Source organism: Hemitrygon akajei, chromosome 7 (genome assembly GCF_048418815.1).
Source record: "Hemitrygon akajei chromosome 7, sHemAka1.3, whole genome shotgun sequence".
In the NCBI taxonomy this organism is placed as follows: Eukaryota; Metazoa; Chordata; class Chondrichthyes; order Myliobatiformes; family Dasyatidae; genus Hemitrygon; species Hemitrygon akajei.
Window position 1 is genome coordinate 64805928 of NC_133130.1, and position 24803 is coordinate 64830730.

At 39.9% G+C, this 24803-nt stretch overlaps 1 long non-coding RNA gene across 2 annotated transcripts in view; it reads right to left on the minus strand.

Annotated features, from left to right (window-relative positions):
• The window catches only part of LOC140730002 (uncharacterized), a 194263-nt gene that overhangs the window by 132922 nt on the left and 36538 nt on the right, over nucleotides 1–24803 (minus strand). The window contains exon 1 of one of the 2 annotated variants that reach the window (XR_012099472.1): nucleotides 14263–14333. The exons of the other annotated variant lie outside the window; for it this stretch is intronic. This is a non-coding gene — a long non-coding RNA (uncharacterized lncRNA). Of the gene's footprint in view, nucleotides 1–14262; nucleotides 14334–24803 lie in introns of those variants that run through there. 2 annotated transcript variants of the gene reach the window in all.

Below are 24803 nucleotides of genomic sequence, written 5' to 3' on the forward strand. Positions count from 1 at the left end.
TCATGTATTTTGATTTTATGAGAAGCATGGCGAATTTCACCAAAGCGCAGACCAGTACTTTGCCATGCTCTCTCTGTAGCACCACCAATAATCCGTCAACAAGTCCGTTGCTTCCTGTTCTCATCACACGTGGTACAGTTCAAAATATATGGGTATTTATTCAGCTGAAAGCAGATATTTCCATGCCATTACATGGAAAAGAGTGGACTGTGATGGTTTCATTGGATAAGATCACTGGCAGTGGATCGTTGTATAAGAATACTGGCATTGTGCAACATAACTGGAAAAGTGATGTTGCACATCAGGACTCCGTCCTAAAGAAGGGTCTTGGCCCTAAAAATCGACAGTGCTTCTCCTTATAGATGCTGCCTGACCTGCTGTGTTCCACCAGCATTTTGTGTGTGTTGTTTGAATTTCCAGCATCTGCAGATTTCCTTGTGATCACTGGAAAAGACTTGATTTCCCAGCGTTCAAAAACACAGATTTACCAACTAAGAGAATAAACACACAGAAGAGGAAGAAAAGCTAACGAGCTTATGGTATCTTGTACTGCCATTTTCAAAAAAGGCAAGTTCAAAGCCTTTCAGTGGAGAGCATTGAAGTCAAGTCTTGTGGTTTTTCCAAGTGTGCAAGGCCTGGTAGCAAGTTGCCTACGCCACGACACGTTCTGCCAGAAGCCTGATACAGCTCAGCAAGTGATACAGAAGCAGTTGCAGGCAACCGTTTGAAAACTGGAGTTGCTTTTCCCTTGGAAACAGGGTCTGGTGTAGTGTACATGGAACATGCTGTTCCCTCTGCATTTCATATTGGAATCCTATTGGGCAGGGACGAGTGGCTGCTTCACAACAATACTGTAACAGTTTCACAGATAGTCACATTTCAAAATGGGAATAGCTTGCCTGCTGTGTGTTGTAAATAAGCCTACATATTCTGTATGAGTGATTTCATGAAGATATTATGTGCAATTGCAAATGGTTTAATTTAATTCATAGCATTTGCAGTTCCAAAAATACCCATAATTTCAGTTCAGAAAAATGTTTAAAGTTACTGTTGAACTCGTACCTTAAAGCCAGAAAGCCCAACAGAATGCAGCATTCTGGCTGCAGTCAAATAATAAAGGCAACTGGCTGTGCCCCAGGTTTCAGTGATTTTCTTTGCGTTACTTAATCACTGTTTTCATATCTATCAAAAGCCAACAACATGCTCTATGAACTTATCACTAAATTCAAAGTGCTTCCGCTGCACAGTGCAGTTAGTACACAATGTATTGTCTCGTAATTCCGCAGAAGAATATTACACCATCATCTTGCAACAACAGCCCTACAAATAAACATTGAGGGAATAAAAGAGCTAACCACATTTTCATTCTCATTAACCACAGCATGGTCTAACATGATTCGCTCATCTGCTGGCTAAACTGCTGTGCAGCATTTACTAGCAGCTGTTTGAAGTGTTTTATGGCAGGTGATATATGGAGTGGGAGTTTCAATAGTCGTAAACAGCAACACTGTATCACAGTGTGGTTTAGGAAAATAATGGCTAGTCTGTTAAAAAGGATGGTAATACTTGCTTGAGGGTAATAGCAATGACAATTTAGATTTTAAACAGTTTTTCCATCTTGAAAAGAAATGTAATATATACAAACCACAAAGCAGTCGATGCTTTAAATTAGAGCAAGCCCACAGCTTCATAAGATCCATTTACACAGCAATTGTTTTACAATGAAGGAGTAACTTTAATTTGGGACATTGATAAAAACAAATTCAACTTATAACCGGGCATGTATATGCACTCAGACTTTTAACTGAATTAGTTTTCTGATGTGATTGGAGCCAAATACTGGTTGAATACCCTAAACATTCTGTTACATGTTACATGGAGCGAATTCTCATTTTGTTGTCTTCTCACGGTACTGTGCAAAAGTCACAGGCACATGTAAAAAATATCTGTAAAGTGAAAATGCTTTTAAAAATAATGAATTGAAAAGTTTCTAAATATATAAAGAATTACTATAAAGAGCAGTAAACAGTAAAAAAAAACTAAATCAAATCAATAGTTGGTGTGACCACCCTTTGTCTTTAATACTGCATCAATGCTCTTAGGTACACTGTCCTGCAGTTTTATAAGAAAATCGGCTGGTAGGTTGTTCCAAGCATCTCGGAGAAGTTGTCAGAGTTTTGCAGGCTGTCTTGCGTGTACTGTCTCTCCAGGTAATCCTTGGTGATGTTGAGATCAGGGCCCTGCAGAGTCCATACCATCTGAAACCATATTTTAAAAATCTAGGGTGCCCAAGACTTTTTCACGCTTTACGTGATAGCTTTTAGTCTTGGAAGGAATATAGAGATGATGTTAATATTGTACATTCTGAAGCAGGTATCATAATACATTATTTTATTTTGTGTCTGTTTGCTTCACATGCTAGCCAGCTGATTCACTGTTGACCAATGACTGGATGGTTGACCGTGATTTTTGTTTCCGTTCATGTCATTGATTATTTGTTATGATCCATTTTGTTTAGAACCCAGCCAAACTTACTACCACACCCTCGTTCCCATGAGGATTAACCAGTATAAAGAAATAGCTCTGTGAAGAACAGGTCAGTAGATACTATTTTCCAAGCTGTTCACTTTAACCCACCACTTCAGTACTGAGTTGCTTTGGGAAGCCTTGTGATAGCACTACGTTCTAGTTCAGGCTTTAGGGCAAATGAGGCGTTTATGTTCCCCTCGTTTCCTTCCATGTGCATCTCCTTCCAGCCAGTCATGGAAGGAAATGGGCTGCAGGAATCCCCTTCCACCAGTCCTGCACCTATTCCCATAGACTGGTGGCAGAAGATGTAGAGCGCAGTCCGACAAAGAAATAGAGATGAACTAAATTGACATCTAGCTCTGCTGATTAAACCAGTTATGTTTATTTTATATAACTGTCAATTTGGGCATTATAACCTGACCTTTTCTAAACTTTGTCTTTCTCACATCAATAGTCTTCACAAATTAATCTGGGGTACGTATTTGTTATGTATGTGGCCTGTTTACACAACTATCTTATTAATGAAAACGCTAGAGACGGGAACTAATTTTCATGGTTCTTTACTGGTAGAGTCTGAACTTGGCACACACACATAGATCAATACGCGCCTAATAGCGCATGCAACATGTTACTACAACATAAAGTAGTCCCTTATTATAATGTAGGCTATACAGTACACTCCTCCCCTTTTATTTTAATAGTGTATCAACAGTTTTTTTAACTGAGGCACTATGCTAAACAAATATGTTTACCCTTAACATACAAACACCTACTATTTGTATACAAATTATAACAAGGTAGCTTAATAATATCAAATTATGACAAGCCTTCTTTTTCTTTTTTTTTAAACTTTTGGTCTAAGACCCATTTAGAGCTTAAGTCTCTGGGGAGGTCTTCTCTGCCTCCCTGGGTAACGTCTGATCTGAAACGTTTAAGTTACCCAGTTTTCAATGCTACTATCAAATGCTGTAATGGTTCCAATCATCGCCATCTTTGTTATGTTAATTTAGCCCCTTTTGCCTTGTTTTCTTTTTAGATAGCTCCTTGCAGTTACAGCACATTCCACTTGACTCACGTGTCCTTTTTGCTAGCGCCACGAGTGCACTCCATCTAGAAGCGTGTGTCGCTCCTTTTCATCTCTCTTCTCTTTCTTCTCCTCCCAGTGTCATTATCAACTAAAACACGGCATTCCGATAAGATGTAGGTTCATAATTCTCATCGCCAATTTGTTGTGTATGTGACTTGTTTACACAACTATGTTATTAATTAAAAACGCTGGCGTTGTGAATGAAGTTTCATGGTTCTTTACTGGTAGGGTCCGAACTTGGCACACACGTACAGATCAATATGCACCTAATAGTGCATGCAATGACGTGTTACTACAACATAAATCCCTTTATTATAATATTGGCTATACAGTACAGTATTCATGGGCAAAAACCAGATATTGGCACGAAGCTATGGTGCACTATTTTGTTTGATCGCCCTCTTTATGATTAACCTGGGATGGGGATTTGGCGTTTTGCATTTTCCTTCAGTTAAGGGTGCAAGCAAGTAGCCCTTAGCTTCTCCAGTGCTCAATGATAAAACAAATACCAAATCTTATTTTCACAGTTGCAACATCACTTTACTGAAAGCTTAAACATGTTTCCAATTTGAGAAAGTAACATGCGGGTGCTTTAAATCAGGTAGACACTTTGCCCTGTATCTTTCTGTTTATACAGCAAATGTTTTAACCAGACTTAGAGGGTAAAACAGCATTACCCTGGGATATTGATAAAGCAATTATATATCCAAACACAAGTTTTATAGGGAACATCGATAAGTGTTGCAGCATAAATGTTTGTTTGAATGTCTTGATCAGAGCTTACCGTAGGAAAATAATTTGTGTGCCTTATCTTCTTCTGGTGAAGTGATTTCTACATAGAATTCTGGAAGGAACACCTAGGGAGAACAACATAGTTACAACCGCTGATTACTGCCATCATTATCCTGGTCTTTGCGGGTGTCAACAACTCCCCGTGATGTCAATAATGGCACAATCAAGTTGAAGGGATAAAGCATTGTGCTGGTGCTGCAGTAAAAACTTGTCTTATTTAAACTCATGGGGTTGAGTGCATGATCAATTGTTGAACTCAGCAAGTTCCACTCCACAATCAATCACAGTCCCACTCACTGAAAATAAACCACTTCTTACCACAATGTCAGCACAATATGATGGGACTCGGTTTCCCCTCCAGTAGAAGCAGGTACACATTCAAGGACATAAACATACAATGACTTATGCAAATTGTGCACTATTACTGTAGAGAATTCAATATTGAAATTAGCCCTGCGCACAATTTGATCACAATGACAGATATTTATGGGAGTTACAAGCAAGATGGAGATTACCAGGAAGTCTGCTCTCTAACAGAACACTCTTTCGCTTTTCCAGTGCCTCTGTCAGTGGATTAAATCCTGTGTCACTGTCAAGACCCACCACTTATGACAAAGCATGCTGCTAAATGTGAGATTAAGTACAAAATATCAAGAGTAAATGGTCCTCCTCTGACCTACATATATATGTACCTAAATGAAGCCCAAGCTTACACAATGGATGCAGAAATACATGAGGAAACAATGAAAAATATGTTGATGCATGCGGAGAGAATATGGCCTGATCTGTGTACAGTTTTAATAACAGCAAAAAATCTGGGTCAAGTTTAATGCTTCATTATAAATACCGGGAAACTTTTATTTGAATAGTAAATATTGGAAATACGCAACTGGTTCACTAGCAAGTGTTAGAAGAGAAGATAGGTTTAGTTGTATTCAAGACTCTTTTATTGAATAAACCTCACAGTGAGCCTATACAATAATATTGATTAATTATTTTAATTCATGGCTATTGCTGCAATGCTTTTGTTTTCTTTTTCTCACATTCTAAATTTTATTTCACTCTCATCCCAGTTTCAATGTTTATTAAGATTGCCAACAACGTTAATCTGGAAGTAGATTAACCCCACTTTATGCAGTAGTGAAGTGGAGTTATGAAAAGGAATACTACATTTGTTTATGCACACAATACACAATATAAACCAAGAACACCTTCCACTTCACCACCGTTAAGTGCCTGAACACAGGCATTCAGGGTCGGCATTGAACAGCCCCAGATTAAAAACAATACACAGTATATGCTGAGTAAAATTCCCTTTAACCTTAGCATACCATCTTGAATACAGACTGAAAGAGAGCAGCTGGATTCCACAGAACTCATCGCCATGGCAAACTTGGTGAGCTTCCCTTCTTAGTTCCAATCAGTACCAAGTTGGGGGACATACTGTGCCATACAGTAAGCCCAGTAGAAGCAGTCTGAGGCTGGTCACTTCACTTGAGCAGGGAAAGGGAGCTTCATCTGAAAAGGCTGCCAGGAATTCACACACATATAGGTGGCAGGGGTTAAAGAGTAGTTGTGCAAACACCAGCTTTCAGCTTCAGCCAGTCTGCTGTTGAAATAGCATTCTGACACAGTCGATCAGTCTACCCCAGAATGGACACATTGAACTGCCAGTGTGGGGTAAGCCAATTCTTCTGATTGTTTTGCCAGCTCGGTCTATCACATACCACACTCGAGTGGTGTGCACATTCAATTCAGCCTTGCGCAGAACGCTTACCAAAAGCGTTCCTCTGCTTGCCCTGAAATCTATGTGTTCTTACTCTACACTCTGAGCAAATGGAACACATTGAAAAATACTTGCTTCGTTCTCAACGCAAGTTATTTTCTTCAAGAGCAGAAAGTGAGAAGCTAAAAATGAGAGAAGATAATTGACAGTCAAAATAGAAAGAAGCGACTGCTTTAATTTTTTTGCTATAAGGTTTCTCATATTTAATAACATCTACAGTTTTATCTTTTGAATTCTGTGCATTTTAATCAAGCTTGCAGGAAGGCAATCTCTTTCATCAGACAGTATCAGTCCGTCAAGCCATCCAGACAAAGGTGTGCCATACCTTCAGCACATTGACCTGCTAAAGCTTCAGGTACCACTTAATTTTCACCTTCATCTGCATTTTTTTTAAACTCTAGCAGCCGGAATGACTTGAAAATTAGATTGGCTTAACACTCAGCAGTCATTAAACACTGCCACTAAAAGTTGATTTAACTCTTTCCCATGAACCTGGGTTGAATCAGTAAGGGGTTTACAGATAAGCCACCCGGAGTCTTGACATGAATGCTAAGCTATTTACATGACATTATTTTTTTATTTTGTAGAAATTTGAATTTTCCCCAATACCCAGTGTCTTTTCCAATTTCCATTCTGCAGATGATTTGTTATATTTTATCTGATATTTTGGATATATGAGAACAGATTTATCTAAGCATGGACCCAGAAGCAGTAGATAGTGGGAAATGCAGGGTATGGCTTTGAGGAAATCCGTCTGATTGAACAGGAGTCGCATTCATCAAGGGAAGTCAGGCATCCTAATTTGTAGGTGTGTAGTACTGTGCCGTGTGTTGTGTAGATCAGCTGGTGGGTTGGGCACAGGCTCAGTAGATTCTCCCCAACATCTTTTTATGAACGACGCTAATGTGATCTTGCAAGTTATCTGTAGCGCTGTGCTGAACATAGCAGCATTTCTAGAAAACTTTGTGTGATGGAGTCCCGAGGAGAAGGCTGTCAGGCAATAAACCCAGAGGAAAGGTTCCTATTTACCAGAAAAAGCCAAGCATTTGGTTTGGTCAAGTAAAGTCCTACTATTCTCTCCCTCAATCCAATATTTCTTCATTGTCCAAGCTCTCACACCCCTCCCCTTTCTGCTTTGAAAACTGTAAACCCTCCATTCCCCCCCCCCCCCAGTTCAGGGGAAGGATCCCATAAGACCATAAGACATAGGAACAGAAGTCAGCCATTCTGCCCATCGAGTCTGCCCCGCCATTTCATCATGAGCTGATCCAATCTCCCCTCTAGTCCCATTCCCCCACCTTCTCATCATAACCTTTAATGCCCTGACTACTCAGATACCTATCAATCTCTGCCTTAAACACACCCATTGACTTGGCCTCCACTGCCGCCCATGGCAACAAATTCCATAGATTCACCACCCTCTGGCTAAAAAAATTTTTTTGCATCTCTGTTCTGAATCCTCAAGTCATGTCCTCTCATACTAGACTCCCCCACCATGGGAAACAACTTTACCACATCCACTCTGTCCATGCCTTTCAACATTCAAAATGTTTCTATGATGTCCCCCCTCATTCTTCTAAACTCCAAGGAGTACAGTCCAAGAGTGGTCAAACGCTCCACATATGTTAATCCTCTCATTCCCAGAATATTTCTAGTGAATCTTCTCTGAACCCTCTCCAATGTCAGCACATCCTTTCTTAAATAAGGAGCCCAAAACTGCACACAGTATTCCAAGTGAGGTCTTACCAGTGCCTTATAGAGCCTCAACATCACATCCCTGCTCCTATACTCTATTCCTCTAGAAATGAACGCCAACATTGCATTCGCCTTCTTCACCACCGACTCAACCTGGAGGTTAACCTTAAAGGTATCCTGCACGAGGACTCCCAAGTCCCGTTGCATCTGAGAACTTTGAATTTGCTCCACATTTAAATAATAGTCTGCCCGTTTATTTCTTCTACCAAAGTGCATGACCATACACTTTCCAACATTGTATTTCATTTGCCACTTCTTTGCCCATTCCCCCAATCTATCCAAGTCTCTCTGTAGACTCTCTGTTTCCTCAGCACTACCGGCCCCTCCACCTATCTTTATATCATCAGCAAACTTAGCCACAAAGCCATCTATTCCATAATCCAAATCATTGATATGCAACGTAAAAAGAAACGGCCCCAACACAAAAACCCTGTGAAACACCACTGGTAACCAGCAGCCAACCAGAATGGGATCCCTTAATTCCCACTCTCTGTTTCCTGCCAATCAACCAACGCCCTATCCACGTATGTAACTTTCCCATTATTCCATGGGCTCTTATCTTATTCTGACCAAACTGTCCACAGATGCTGCTTTACTACTTCAGTTCCTCCGGCATTACTGCTTCTGTTGCAAGATTCTCAGCATCTACAGTTTTGTATTCTCAAGTCAGGTTTACATTAATGACCATCTGACTTAAAGAATTTATCACAGAGCCTATGTTGATGCTTAACAGGCATTCATCCTTTCTGACCTTCAGGAGTCAAATTTGAGAAAAGACTGTAATCATTTATGGCCTGTATGTGGGCAAGAAGGCCAGCATGCACATTTGAGCCCAAGGGCCTTTCATATGGCATACAACTCTATACGTCCATGATATATGGATTTTTGAAAATGTATCCTATGATAAAATTGAACTGAAAACCATGTCCCAGAAATAGTAGTTGGCACCGAGCCACCCACACCAACCTCTAAAAGAAGTTCATATTTCATCTTGCGGTCCAGAGGTAACCTTAGGCAAAGCCCTGCATTGCAACAGGGAATTCTGGTTTCTAATAGAATCACATTCACATGAGGAGGGTTTGGAGGGCTCCAGGACAAGATCCCACTACAATGTAGTTCAAAATGCTGTCAACTAGGCCAAGCCATACCCTCTCACTTAGACAACTGTCCAAATATTTGAATGTTTCTGACATTAAACACTCAAACAATCAAGAATTATTTAAAACAATGAAAATTATTAAAACATGTAACGACACTTAAATAAACTCAAACAATGTTTAATTCAAAGTTAATCAAGAGTCATCTTTGTTCTTCACAGCTACTTCCTTCCACTGACTGCTGGCAGAGCAGATTCCTGATAAGCATACGGCAATTCCACAAATTTGTACTCCCTCAATATAGTTCATATGAACAACGTCTTTGGAGAATCCATTTCAGGAGAACAATCAGAAAAACACAATCATGAACAGTTAACCACAACTTCAGTATTTTCACACAAACTTCCCAGTGTTGCTGATTGTCACGTTGGTAAATGCCAGTGGTTCACCACTAAATGCAGAGGTGTAAATTTTTGGTCAAAATGCACTTTTAGGGTTTGCAAAATAGAAGTGATCCTTAATCCATACACATATAAGTTTATTGGCTATAAGGAGCTCTAATTACACCTTTCAAATATGGTTTCAAACGATCTAACACTGGTGACCACAAAGATATAGGTGCATTACCTTCATTATATAATCTAGTCAACAGATAGTGATACAAATGCAACATTACTATGGGATTTCAAGCAACACACACAAAATGCTGGTGGAACACAGCAGGCCAGGCAGCATCTATAGGGAGAAGCACTGTCGACATTTTGGGCCAAGACCCTGATTACCAGCGATTGCCAGTAATTGCCACTGGGATTTCTCTGGTTGGTATCACATACTTATTCTAACTCAGGTTTTGAAAATATGATTCAAAATATACTTAAATCTCCCAAAAAGAAATTTAAAAGAAATTCCAGAGAACATCTTGTACAGCAAGATAGTATTGTCTAAAGGCAACATCATTGAAATCAGATGTCATATCAAGACAGAGAACATTTCTGCTGGTAAAGCTTTTGTTATTCTTTGATCATTTTAATACTACAGAATCAAATTTTTTAATTTTGTTATCATTTTAGTTGTAATAGATGATAACACTTACGTTTTCAAATAAACTGCCAGAGTATCAATTCAATGACAATTTTTGACTGTCCAATACAGTAAGGATAGAACTGTTTACATTGCTGACTCTTCGGCGAGGAACACAACTTCACTGCTGTGACTAAAAAGATTACTAAGATGACCTGTAGTTGCTGCTATTTAGAAAGGCAAGTCCATGTGCTTATAATGGCAAAAATCAGCAGAAATTCCAGTATTTGAAATATTATTATTCCAAAGTTTGAAATATGGCCCCAGAAGAACATAAAAACATAAGGATGTCAGAAATAGGAGCAGGAGTAGGCTTCAGTCCTTTAAGACTGCTCCACCATTTCACAAAATCATGACTCACTGACCTTGACCTGAACTCTATCTTCTTGCCCAATTCCCCCAATCCACATAACACTTAATTTCCCTAATCCAAACATCCATCTGCCCATCTCTGTCTTAAATATATTTATTTACTCAATACCCTCTGGAATAGAGATGTCTGAAGATTCTGAACTTTCAGACAGTCCTCTTTATTTCATTTCAAATTAATCAACTCTTCAACCCAAAATGAGAGTCCAGATCCCATCCCCACAAGGGTAAACCCTGTCAAGTTCCTGCAGATTGTCATAATTTTCAGTGAGATCACAAATCAATTGTCTAAACTTTACAGAGGAAAGGCTTATTCTGATTAGACCTTCCTCATAAGATAGCCCCTCATCCCAAAATTTACGTTTTTTCCCCAATATCTACAAGGTAAATATACCTTCCTTTCAAACCAACATTTCATTCAATACTTCAGCTCTGATCTTAATCAAAATCCAATGCCTTTGTAGCCACACATCCTGACTTGTATATATAAAATACCCCTTACAATAAAAGTCTCCTTCAGCCGTTAGTCATGTCCACCTATAATTTCCCAATATCCTTCATCCACTCTCCTTCCTACCCATCTGCTCTGCCAGCTCTTCTCACTCCTTTTTTGCCTGGCTATCTCCCCACTTTCTTTCCAGTCCTGCTGAAAGATCTCAACATGAAACATCAGCTCTTTGTTTTCCTCCATAGAGACTGTCTCACCTGTTGAGTTACTGCAGATCTTCTGTGTGTTACTTCAGGTTTCCAGCATCCGCAGTCTTTTGTGTCTCAATGCATCATTTGATTTCTTAATTCTTTGCTGTACGTGTTTGCTAACTTTTTTGCATAAGGAGATCTGTGCCAGTCCTTCTGAACACTACTATTTAAAACTTGCAAACTATTTAAAAATATTTTGTTTCATCATTATTCCTTCCAAAGTAGCTAACTTTGCACAATTCTCTTTATAAGAAATTTGTTACATTTTGCTCACAGTCTTAACCACATGATATTTATTTTTGAAATTACTTCCTTACAAGTAACCTTTCCACCTATTATTGTTGGAAGCACAAGTATCTTAGAAAGGTCAAATTCTCCAGACCAGGTTGCATGAGAGTCAACACAAAGTACACTGCAGATACTGGGATCAAATCAACACGTACAAACACGCAGGAGGAACTCAGCAGGCCAGGCAGCATCCGTGGAAACGAGCAGTCAACGTTTCAGGCCGAGACCCTTCGTCAGGACCCTTCGTCAGTCCTGACGAAGAGTCTCAATCCAAAACGTTGACCTGCTCCTTTGCATAAGAGTCAAGTAGATACTCTGAACTGAAGCAGGGTTATAAGGGAAGGACATAACAAGTAGTGGCCATACAATTCCTCTGATGGATTTTGACAGCCGTCAAAGGCCCACCCCTACCTCTTGTAGTGCTTATACATGTTCCGGAACATCTCTGACATTGCTTTTTTGGAAAAGCCAGTTGAATTACATAGAGAGTATTCAAAACATTACAATGACCTTACTCCCAATCAATAGAAAGTGTTTAGGTGCAGATCCTTCTTCAAAACTGAAAATGAGTAATCAGATATGAAGAGAACAAGATTATAAAGAGCAACAGGATATAAGCAAACCCAGAGAAAAATCATGAGCTGAGTGACAGACCAAAATCCCGCAGTCAGGTAATTAGCATGAACATCCAAACATTTAATGAACAAGGGTTGTGAGAGTGCTCAGGATTAAATGAGTCATAATATGGTTCCTCTACAAAAGAATGTGCCTCATTTCTGCCGTATATTAAACAGCCAAATCTGCATTGTATTTACTAACAGCACAAACCCACTAACTATACCAGTGACTTCTGCTCTGAGTAGAAAGCAGCATATAACATCTATAATTCTTCTAAATAGGAATAGAGCAGTCCAGACCTCATTAATGAGAACCAGTTGCCTGCTGATTAACTACACACAGGTAATAATAGGATTACGTGCACACAGTTTACCTGCTGTTATTGAGGAAATATATTTTAAAGCTTCAACATCACAGCTCAGAATGTAATTGAAGTAATTCTATCGCAATTATTCAAGTGAAGTACTCAAAGTTTGTGTAAAATGTTATCATTTAATATTGATCCATTTTCCCTAGAGAAATTGAGTCTTTCGCTTTACTGCAGTGGTTGAAACTATCAGACCACCTCCATCCAATTAGAACTTTTCATTTGAGAGTTGTAGACACAGCTCACACATCACAGAAACCTACTCCCTTCCATGGAATCTATCTACATCCCTCACTACCTCAGTAAAGCAGCCAGCGTAATCAAAGATCCCCTCCACCCTGTACGTTCTCTCTTCTGCCTCCTGGCATCAGGCAGAAGATACAAAACCCTGAAAACATGTACCACCAAGCTCAAGGACAACTTCTACCCCACTATTGAATGGTTCCCACATACAGTGAGATGGACTCTTGACCTCACAATTCACTTTTCTTGTGACCTTGCACATTACTATTGTACCTTCTCTGTACTGCAAAGCTTTACTCTGCACTTTTACCTTTATGCACTGCTGTAATGAATCTGTCAGCATGGACAGTATGCAAGCAAGTTTTTCACTATACCTTGGTATATGTGACAATAATAAATCAATTCACCATTCATATCTAACAGAGAATGGCCAAATAGAACACCTGAGGCTGGATCCATAAGTGAAGAAATAAACACAGTCTCTAGGGTCCAGGTGGAAACATGGATACATAGAAAATAGGAACCAGAATAGGACATTCAGCCCTATAAGTCTGCTTCAGCATTCAGCTCTGATTTCACACTATAGAAACTATGACTCACCTTCTTTCCATACTTCTCAATTCCCCTTGACATTAAGAAACACATCTACCTCACTCTTGAGTATAGTATTCAAGGACTTAATCTACATGGCCTACTGCATAGAAAATTCTACATGTTCACTGTTCTCTAAGTGAAGAAATTTCTCTTGGTCTCATTTGTAAATGGCATACCCTCTTTACCTGAGGGAAAGACTTCAGGTTCTGAATTTTCCATTCACTCTGAACATCATACCTGTAGAACTGCCTAGGTCTCTGTCACTTCCCGTCACTCCACACAGCGAACCACCCCCCAGCCCACCACAACTCTCCTCATACACAGGACCTGTCACCCCAGGAACCAGGCAAACGTGTACGTCAACAAATGTGTATGAAATGACAGGAGCGCTTTGGATTTTATTCCTTTAATTTTTACAGAGGAAGGAAGTCCGATGTCAGCAGTCTGCATTGAGAATTTTAGTAAGGAAAAGTGACACATGAATGCATTCATAATAAATGCCTACATTGCCTAGAATTTCAATAGTTACTGCCTACTGCTTGTGAAAATTATGACAGATGCATTTAAGAAGCACAGTTACAGCGAATAAAATTCCATATATCCAATCACTCTCATTAAACAAGCATGGTCAGATGTGTGGAAAATTAATTTACGTCTGAACAAATATCCCCTTTATACAGAAATAATTATTATGGTGGCTATTAACTGATATGTACAATATATAGGGCTTCATAAGATGCTAAATGTAATCATCCTACACAGATCCAATTAGGTTAATATTTCTACTCAATTCAGTGAAGTAGTTTCAGTCATGTATCAGCGATAGTCCTGTGTGAACCACCAGAACAGATAATATATCTGGGCTTTACTTAACACGCCAAATCCAAAGACCAGAAAAAAAAAATCACTTGTTAGCTTGATAATTACGAGGTTAAAATTGACAAACATTATGGCTTACCAAATGCCAGCACCCACTCAGCTGCTAACCACAAGTATTCAAAGCTGTACAAATATCTGCAGTCCTATAGCTCGCACTGCGCATGTTCATGGCTTTGATGTGGTACTCATGTGCCAAGACAAAATTCCTAAGACAAGATTATTCTAAAGTATGAATTACATTATCATAAATATCAACTCCCACCCTGCTCCAAATCATTTTGTTGAAACTTCCTGTATTAATTATTCAGCTCATAGTTGCATCATTCCTCTACCCAGATGCTGCACAGTACAAAGAATGTTTAGTTTTGCTTTTAAAACATTTCTACTGCATTATTTCAACATTCTCCTCAATGGTTTCACCCACAGAGAATATACAGAGTGGTCCTCAATGGTAAAGGACCTTTATCAACCTGGACCTTTGATTTCACATTATATCCTCTGTGGCTGCTTCCTTTGAAAAAGATCACATATGAAATACACTTTTAGAAGGTCTTAGGGGTAGCTCACTTATAAACATTTTCTAGAAAGATAAATGGGCTGCACAGTATATTTAGGGACTCCAGATTCTTTAAATCTGAACAGCTTTGTAATGTACTCAGTCCTTTTTGTAACTGTACTCGAGGTCAGTATAAACTCACATGGACTTGAAGCATCAAGGAGACACATCTTTATTGTGGCAATTATAAAGATTTCACAATAAACTTCAAGCACTATGCATAAAATGTTGCTAATTTGACACAGCTTCTTAGATAAAAGCAGTTACACTAATCTTAAAATAATAGTACAGTAACATATAAAGCCAGGATACCTGATTTACAAAACAGTATATACTGTGCATATCATTATATTATTGCATCAGAGAACAAAAACAATCAATACGCCTCCAATGGTTTCTTTCTAATTTTACTTGGAAATTTGATAACCACGATTAGTCAACAACACTGCTGCCTTATGCATGTGAGCTAGATGGTCTTTGCTGTGCAGAATTTCTTTAAAAAGGAAGTTAAACTGACATACTATGGTTGCTAACTATGATAAAGAATCACTGAAATACTAATAGGATAGACCTACTTCCCTGAGATTGTCTGCTGCCTGACCTGGGTCGTTTGTTGGTCAAGGGGATAGTTACTCACTGGGAACTCACCCCCAGACAAGCCACCTGCCCAAATATTAATGTCGTTGATTGTGAACATTTTAGAGCAAGCATGTCATCAGTTTGAAAATTCCAATAGTTCATTACTCAAAATATTCTTCCATATACATCTAACATTCAGTCAAGAGGAAACAGACTGCAGCTAGCTGTGACAATTGCATGTCACTTAATATTCACTGTTCCAGTTTTGTTCAAATACTGTCACCACACAGACAGCAGTGGTTCATACAGACGTAGATATACAAGAGCCGGCAATTCATCCTCTTCAAACTGCTCCAACGTTAAAAAAGATCATGACTGATATGCTTATGTTCACCAGTGCCTCCACTCCCCAAGACCCTTCCCAATGGCATGGAATGTTTTCCCTCCTTGTTTATCTGTATCTACCTCTGTCTTAAAATATTCATACATGTCGCTTCCATTGCTCTTTGAGGAAGAGAATTCCAAAGATTCATATCCATTTGAGAAAAGAAAACATTCAACTCAGCTTGTCTTGAATGGGTGATCTTTTTGAAAAAAAAATGGGAACATCTAATTTTAAATTCTCCCGTAGGAGCATATGTCCTCTCTTTACATCCACCCTGACAGCACTATTTAAGATACGTGTTCAATCATCCCTCTCACAACTCTCAACTCGAGTTTACAAACCTCGTCCAAACTTCCCTGATAAGCTAACCTGCCCATTACAGCTATCCGTCTAATAAAGTTTCTCTGAACTATTTCCCATGCATTAACGTGCTTCCTCATAGATCCCAATACTATACATAGATAAGGTTACATCATTGCTCTAAATATCCAAAACATAAACTCACTGCATTTGTATTCAAACCTCCTCATAGTAAACAATAACGTTTTGTTAGCCTTCATAATTGCTTGTTGTACCTCATTGCTAGCCATTTACAAATCACATGCAAGCTCACCAGGTCCCCCGGCATCTCAGGCTATCTCTCACTACTGAGATAGAATGCTTCTTTTTTATTTTTCCTCCCAAATTAAACAATGTGACAAGTTCCATGTAGTACTTTATTTACAATTAACATTCTACCCAAGCCAAAATTTTTGGGTCTAAGTTTATCATACTACAAAATTACAAAGAACTATATGAGATTCAGAATTATATGAGATTTTTAAAAATATTTTTGGATGTGGTGTTTCTTGAGGATGACTGTAGTAGTAACTCCCCAGTTAGTCCTTTCTTATGTTTTCAGACATAGCTATATTTTATCAATCTCATGGAGAGAATAATTAAAGCAAAATTAGAGTGCCTTGAAATTTATATTTAATGTGCCTCCAATATCTAATCCTTAGCTCTATTTTTAAATTAGTTAATTCATCCTCTTAATAAAGAAAGCTTTCACAATTGGCATAAGTAATTAACCCTTGGAGTGCCCCAGGTGATTCAGCAATCCATTCATCCTGTCGTGGCTGCCAGCTAGTACATTCAAGAAGCTAAATTGGTCAAAGCCTGAGAGCATGTGCTGTGATGTCCATGTGCAATTAACCCATGAAATTCATACTTCCTGCTCACTAGCAAGACTTCAGTAGCCAGTCTTGAACCATCACCACAGGGTCTGGCTTCATCTAATGGTGAGCTTCAATTTATTTAGCTAACAGTGATTAAAATCAAACAATGCCTCTTAAAGGGGAACTACTTTCTGTCTTAAATTGGAGATGGAAGTTATTCCACAGGTTTTAGCAACTTACTGAACATAGATGCAAGTGTATTCTTTAAGTAGCATTAGAAGTCTCAGTAGCAGAGGCAGAAGGAATGGATCCAGCAAGCCCTTCAGGAACATACAAAAGCAGCAGAGGAGGAGAGATTGGTCGAGGTCTTTGTTGCACCTGACTAAAACTGAGCCAGATAGAAGCTGTAACTGGGAAATATAAAAGTCTTTATTCACAAAGCCAGTAGAGAGTCTAAGAATCCAAGAGAATCTCATTCTCCTAACCCAATGTTTTATACTTTTTAAATCAAAGGTAACAATAAACAATTAACTACAGTTTCAATTGGTATGGTCACCTACTTAACTTTAACATTTGGAATTTTGTCAGGTAAACTTACAGAATTATATATTTATAATGGCACCAAATTGCAACTAATAGAAACCCTGCGAGTGAGGCAAGGAACAGAAAGATTATACAGATTAATACATGGCTGAGAGGATGGTGCAGGAGGGAGGGCTTCAGGTTTTTAGATAATTGGGCTTTGTTCCAGGGAAGGTGGGATCTGTTCCGAAGGGACGGTTTACACCTGAACTGGAGCGGTACTAACATTCTTGCAGGGAAGTTTGCTAGTGCTTCTTGGGGGGATTTAAACTAAATTTGCAGGGGGCGGGGATCCAGAATGTGAGGGAGGATAGCGAGAGGAAGAATAAAAGACAGGTGGGGACTACACGGTTCCGGAATATTAAGTGTGTAGTACAGAAAGGTGAGGCGGGACAAGTGATAAGGAGGACACATGTACAGAGGGATGGTCTGACGGAACATGGAGTTAAATGTGCAGAAAGAATAAGTAAATTTAGGAAGGACAACAAAATTCTAGGGGCGTATAGCCCGATGGGAGTTCAGGGAGCTGGGTTAAGCGCAATAGGCAGCGATTCCAACAGAGAGAGGAGAAATGGGCTAAAAATTCTATATCTGAATGCACGAAGTGTCAGAAATAAGACGGATGAGCTTGAAGCTCAGGTGCAAATGGGTAACTATGATGTTGTTGGGATAACGGAGACATGGCTGCAGGGAGATCAGACCTGGGAAATGAACGTACAAGGGTATACGTGCTATCGTAGGGACAGAAATGTGGGCAGAGGGGGTGGGGTGGCCCTGTTGGTGAGGAATGAGATTCAGTCCTTTGCAAGGGGGGACATAGGATCAGGAGAAGTGGAGTTTGTGTGGATAGAACTGAGGAACAGTAAGGGCAAAAGGACCCTAATGGGTGTTGTCTGCAGGCCACCAAACAGTAGCATGGATATTGGGTGCAAGTTGAATTGTGAGTTAACATTGGCATGTGGCAAAGGTAATGTTGCAGTAGTTATGGGGGATTTCAACATGCAGGTGAACTGGGAGAATTAGGTTGGTGCTGGACCACAGGATAGGGAGTTTGTAGAGTGCCTATGGGATGCATTCTTGGAACAGCTTGTACGAGGGCCGACCAGGGACAAGGCTATTCTGGATTTAGTGTTATGTAATGAACAGGATTTGATAAGCGATCTTGAATTAAAGGAGTCATTAGGAGGTAGTGATCATAATATGATAAGTTTTTATCTGCAATTTGAGAAGGATAAGGGCAGCTCGGAGGTGTCAGTGTTGCAGTTGAACAAAGGAGACTATGGAGCCATGAGGGAGGAGCTGGCCAAAGTTGACTGGACGGATATCCTAGCAGAAAAGACAGTGGAACAGCAATGGCAGGTATTCTTGGGAATAATGCACAAGGTGCAAAATCAGTTCATCCCCCGGAGAAGGAAGGATTCAAAGGGGGGAAAGGGGCCACAGTGGTTGACAAAGGAAGTCAGAAATTGCATAGCATTAAAAAAAAGGAAGTATGACAGAGCTAAGGTGAGTGGGAGGACAGATGATTGGGAAATTTTTCATGAACAACAGAACTTAACTAAAAAGGCAATACGGGGAGAAAAAAATGAGGTACGAACGCAAGCTAGCCAGGAATATAAAGGAGGATAGCAAAAGCTTTTTTAGGTATGTGAAGAGAAAGAAGATAGTTAAGAACAATGTTGGGCCCTTGAAGAATGAATTGGGTGAAATTGTTATGGGAAACAGAGAAATGGCAGAAGAATTTAATAAGTACTTTAGATCTGTCTTCACTAAGGAAGACACAAGCAATCTCCCAGATGTATGGATGGGCCAAGGACATAGGGTAACAGAGGAAATGAAACAGATTGACATTAGGAAGGAAATGGTGATGAGTAGACTGATGGGACTGAAGGCTGACAAATCCCCAGGTCCAGATGGTCTGCATCATAGGGTACTAAAGGAGGTGGCCCTGGAAATTGCGGATGCATTGGTAATCATTTTCCAATGTTCCTTAGATTCAGGATCAGTTCCTGAGGATTGGAGAATGGCTAATGTTATCCCACTTTTTAAGAAAGGAGGGAGGGAGAAAACAGAGAACTATCGACCTGTCAGCCTAACATCAGTAGTGGGGAAGATGCTAGAGTCCATTATTAAAGACGAAATAGTGGCATATCTAGATAGCAGTGATAGGACTGGGCCGAGCCAGCATGGATTTACCAAGGGTAAATCATGCTTGACTAATCTATTGGAGTTTTTCGAGGATGTAATCAGGAAGTTAGACAAGGGAGATCCAGTGGATGTAGTGTACCTCGATTTTCAGAAGGCATTGGATAAGGTTCCACATAGGAGATTGGTGGGTAAAATCAAAGCTCATGGCATTGGGGGGAAGACATTGACATGGATAGAAAACTGGTTGGCAGATAGAAAGCAAAGGGTAGCGGTGAATGGGTGTTTCTCGGAATGGCAGGTGGTGACTAGTGGGGTGCCACAGGGCTCGGTATTGGGACCACAGCTGTTTACAATTTACGTCAACGATTTAGATGAAGGCACTGAGAATAACATCAGCAAGTTTGCTGATGATACTAAGCTGGGTGGCAGTGTGACATGTGATGAAGATGTTAGGAGAATTCAGGGTGACTTGGATCAGCTGGGTGAGTGGGCAGATACTTGGCAGATGTCGTTTAATGTGAATAAGTGTGAGGCTATCCACTTTGGGAGTAAGAACAGGAAGGCAAATTATCATCTGAACGGTGTAAAGTTAGGTAAGGGAGAAATACAAAGAGATCTAGGAGTCCTTGTTCATCAGTCACTGAAGGTGAATGAGCAAGTGCAACAGGCAGTGAAGAAGGCTAATGGAATGTTGGCCTTTATTACAAAGGGAATTGAGTACAAGAGCAAGGAAATCCTCTTGCATTTGTACAGGGCCCTGGTGAGACCACACCTGGAGTATTGTGTACAGTTTTGGTCTCCAGGGTTAAGGAAGGACATCCTGGCTGTAGAGGAAGTGCAGCGTAGATTCACAAGGTTAATTCCTGGGATGTCCGGACTGTCTTACGCAGAGAGGTTAGAGAGACTGGGCTTGTACACGCTGGAATTAAGGAGATTGAGAGGGGATCTGATTGCAACATATAAGATTATTAAGGGATTGGACAAGATAGAGGCAGGAAATACGTTCCAGATGCTGGGAGAGTCCAGTATCAGAGGGCATGGTTTGAGAATAAGGGGTAGGTCATTTAGGACAGAGTTAAGGAAAAACTTCTTCTCCCAGAGAGTTGTGGGGGTCTGGAATGCACTGCCTCGGAAGGCAGTGGAGGCCAATTCTCTGGATGCTTTCAAGAAGGAGCTAGATAGGTATCTTATGGATAGGGGAATCAAGAGATATGGAGACAAGGCAGGAACCGGGTATTGATAGTAGATGATCAGCCATGATCTCAAAATGGTGGTGCAGGCTCGAAGGGCCGAATGGTCTACTTCTGCACCTATTATCTATTGTCTTTGAATATTCACTACTGATGTCTGTTCCAAAATGTACCGCTTTTGTTACAGTGTTGAGAGATGGCTCCATGAATATAAAACTAACCTGTAGGGTAAATGACAAAACAGATTGGTCCTGAACTGTACATTGTGGCAGGGATACACATGTAACAATACACTAATAGCAGAATCATTCATCTATTGTCTTTCTTGTGTAGTTTCAATAGGACAGGATCAGAAAACTCGTACAACTAATGACTGGTTCATAAGACATAGGAACAGAATTAGGCCATTCAGCCCATCGAGTCTATTCTACCATTCCATCACGCCTGATTTATTAACTCTCTTAATCCCATTCTCCTGCCTACTCCCCATAACCTGTGACACCCAGACTAATCAAGAACCTAGCAAACTCCTTTTTAAATATACCCAGTGACTTGGCCTCCTCAGCCATTGGTGGCAACGAATACCACAGATTCACTACCCTCTGGCTAAAGAAATTCCTCCTCTTCTCTGGTCTCAATAATATTTTATAAAGCCTCAGCATTATATCCTTGTTTTTATCCTCGCCATCCTCTCGAAATAAATGTTAACATTGCATTTACCTTCCTCACCACAGACTCAACCTGCAAGTTAACCTTCAGGGAATCCTGCACAAGGACTCCCGAGTCCCTTTGCACCTCAGATTTCTGAATTTTCTTCCCATTTAGAAAATAGTCTATGCCTTTATTCCTTCTACAAAATACAAGACCATACACTTCCTCTACACTATATTCCAGCTGTTACTCCTTTTCCCATTCTCCCAGTCTGTCTGAGCCTTTTGCAGACTCCCTGCTTCTTCAACACTAACTGCCTGTCCACCCATCTTTGTATCATTCACAAACTAGGCCACAAATCCATCAATTCTATTGTCCAAATCACCGATATATAACGTAAAAAGAAGTGGTCCCAACACAGAACACTGTGGAACACCACTTTTCACCAGCAGCCAACCAGAAAGTGCCCCCTTTATTCCCACCCTTTGCCTCCTACCAATCAGCTAATCCTCTATCCATACTGGTATCTTTCCAGTAATACCATGGGCTCCTATCTTGTTAAGCAACCTCATGTGGAGTATAATACAAAGGCCTTATGAAAATCCAAGTAAACAACATCCACTGACTCTCTTTTGTCTACCATGCCTGTTACTTCCACAAAGAATTCAAACAGATTCATCAAGCAAAGTTCCCCTTAATGAAGCAATGCTGACTTTGGCCTATTTTATCATGTGCCTCCAAGTACCTCGAAACTGCATCCTTAATAATGGACTCCATCACCTTCCAAACCACTGAGGTTCAGACTAACTAGCCTATAATTTCCTTTCTTCTGTCTCCCTCCCTTCCTAAAGAGTGGAGTGACAGTTGCAATTTTCCAGTCCTCCAGAACCAGTCCAAAACCTAGTGATTCTTGAAACATCAATACTAATGCCTCCACAATCTCGTCAGCTACTTCTTTCAGAACCTTGGAGTATGAAATGACTTTACAGTATCTACATTCAGATATTTCAGGTTCCCAAGCATGTCCTCGTTAGTAATAGCATCAACACTCACTTCTGTCCCTTGGCACACTGCTGGTGTTTTCCACAATGAACATTGAGCAAAATACTAATTAAGTTCATCTGCCATTTCTTTGTCCCCCATTACTACCTCTCCAGCATCATATTCCAGCAGTCTGATATACTCTCTCCCCTCTTTTTCTCATTATATATTTGAAGAAAAAAATTGGTATCCTCTTTTTATGTTTTTGGCTAACTTTTCTCTCTTTATGGCTTTTTAGTTGCCACCTGTCATTTTTTTTTAAACTTCCCAATCCTCTAACTTTCCACTAATATTTGCTATATTAAACACCCTCTCTTTTCCTTTTATACTGTTTTGACTTCCTTTGGCACCCACAGTTGCTTCATCCTCCCCTTGGAATACTTCTTCATCTTCAGAATGTATCTATCCTGCTCCTTCCAAATTTCCCCCCAGAAATTCCACTCATGGCTGTTCTGCCATCCCTGCTAGTGTCCCCTTCCAATTCATTTTGGTAAGTTTTTCTCTTAGGCCTCTGTAATTCCCTATACTCCACTGTAATGCTGACTTTAGCTGCTCGCTCTCAAACTACAGGGTGAATTCTATCATATTATGATCACTGCCTCCTAAGGGTTCCTTTACCTTAAGCTTCCTTATCAAACCTAGGTCATTAGATTATACCCAAAGCAGAATTGCAATTCCCCTGGTGAGCTCAACTACAAGCTGCACAAAAGTCCCATCTTGTAGACATTTTACAAATTCCCTCTCTTGGGATCCAGTACCAACTGGATTTTCACAACGTACCTGCATATTGAAATCCCCATGACTATTGCAACATTTCCCCTTTTACATGCCTTTTCCATCTCCCATAGTAATTCATAACCCACATCCTGGCAACTATTCAAGAGCCTACATATAACTCCTGTTGGCCATGGTGGATTTAAAACATGGAAGAAAATGTTGAACTCGCATGGTGCAAGGACAGTGGAAGCAGACAGATCAATTCTCTTTGTTCTTGCCATGTGCTCATAGATGGGGGCTGCCATTTTCTGGGACTGTTTTACATCCTCCATTTTGTGAGATGTAGTTGCTTAGTTTTCTAAAATTTTGAAACAGACACAATAATACTTCAGGTAATATGCTAGACGAGGGATCAAATGGCAGGGTGAATTCTATCATATTATGATCATTGCCTCCCAAGGGTTCCTTTACTTTAAGATCCCTAATCAAATCTGATTCATTACTCAAACCCCAATCCAGAATTGCCTTTTTCCTACTGGGCTCAACCACAAGCTGTTCTAAAAAGCCATCTTGAAGGCTCTTGGGATCCACCACCAATACGATTTTCCCAATCTACCTGCATATTGAAATCCCTCAACAATATCATAACATTGCTCTTTTCACATGTCTTTTCTGTCCCCCATTATAATTGGTATTTCATACCCTGGCTACTAGTTAGAAACCGTTTGGGATTTCTGTCCCAATTACATGGCATAGTGTCCCAAATAAGCAAAAGAAATCCAGGCATTTTCCTCTATTAGTTTGTGTTCTTTAAGAGTTATTTAATATAAGCAGCTACCCCGATTAAGCAGAATCCACTGTATATGAATAGAATAATGAACATAAGATGTTGTAGGAACTTAACAGATTAGGCAGCATATATGGAGAGGAATCAACAGTCAAAGTTTCAGACCGAGATCCTTCATCAGGATTTGAATCACTCTGTAGAATAGAGTGATTTTTTCATAAAACATGGGTACAAATAAAGTAGCAATACAAAAAAGAGAAAAAATGAAAATAGACAAAACATAGTGAAAAAAGCAAATGGAGTAATCTTGCACACACACCCAAAGGTTGGGTTTTGAAGAGGGTTAGTTAGCTTCAGAGAGAGAACCAGGTGTTGCTGTGGGCTGTGGCGACCAGCTTCACAAGATGTTTCTTCTCTCATTAATAGACATTCTACCAGGAAATCATAACTTAAAATCTACCTACCCACCAGGCCAGTTGGTAACAATTTAAAAGTAATCTGCTTTAGGGAGATGTTAGAATTTTATTACCAAATCACCTGGCTCTTATGGCTAGAATGCATGAAATGATTTCTCTTTTTGTTTGGTGTTTTTTTTCAGCAAACAGCAAGTAGCCCATACACCTGGAAGACATTGTGGCACTTTGGTGGGGGGGGGGGGGGGGGGGGCGACAGCACATCCCAGCATTCCTAGTGGCCAGCGCTACTTATTGCTCATCTTAAAAAGCATTCGTGGTGTGCATGTTCAGTAGAATTATGGTGGAAGGTTCAAGTTTATTTATTTTAGCTCGGGTTATACCGTTGTTTGCTTGTGTGTTTGTGTGACACTC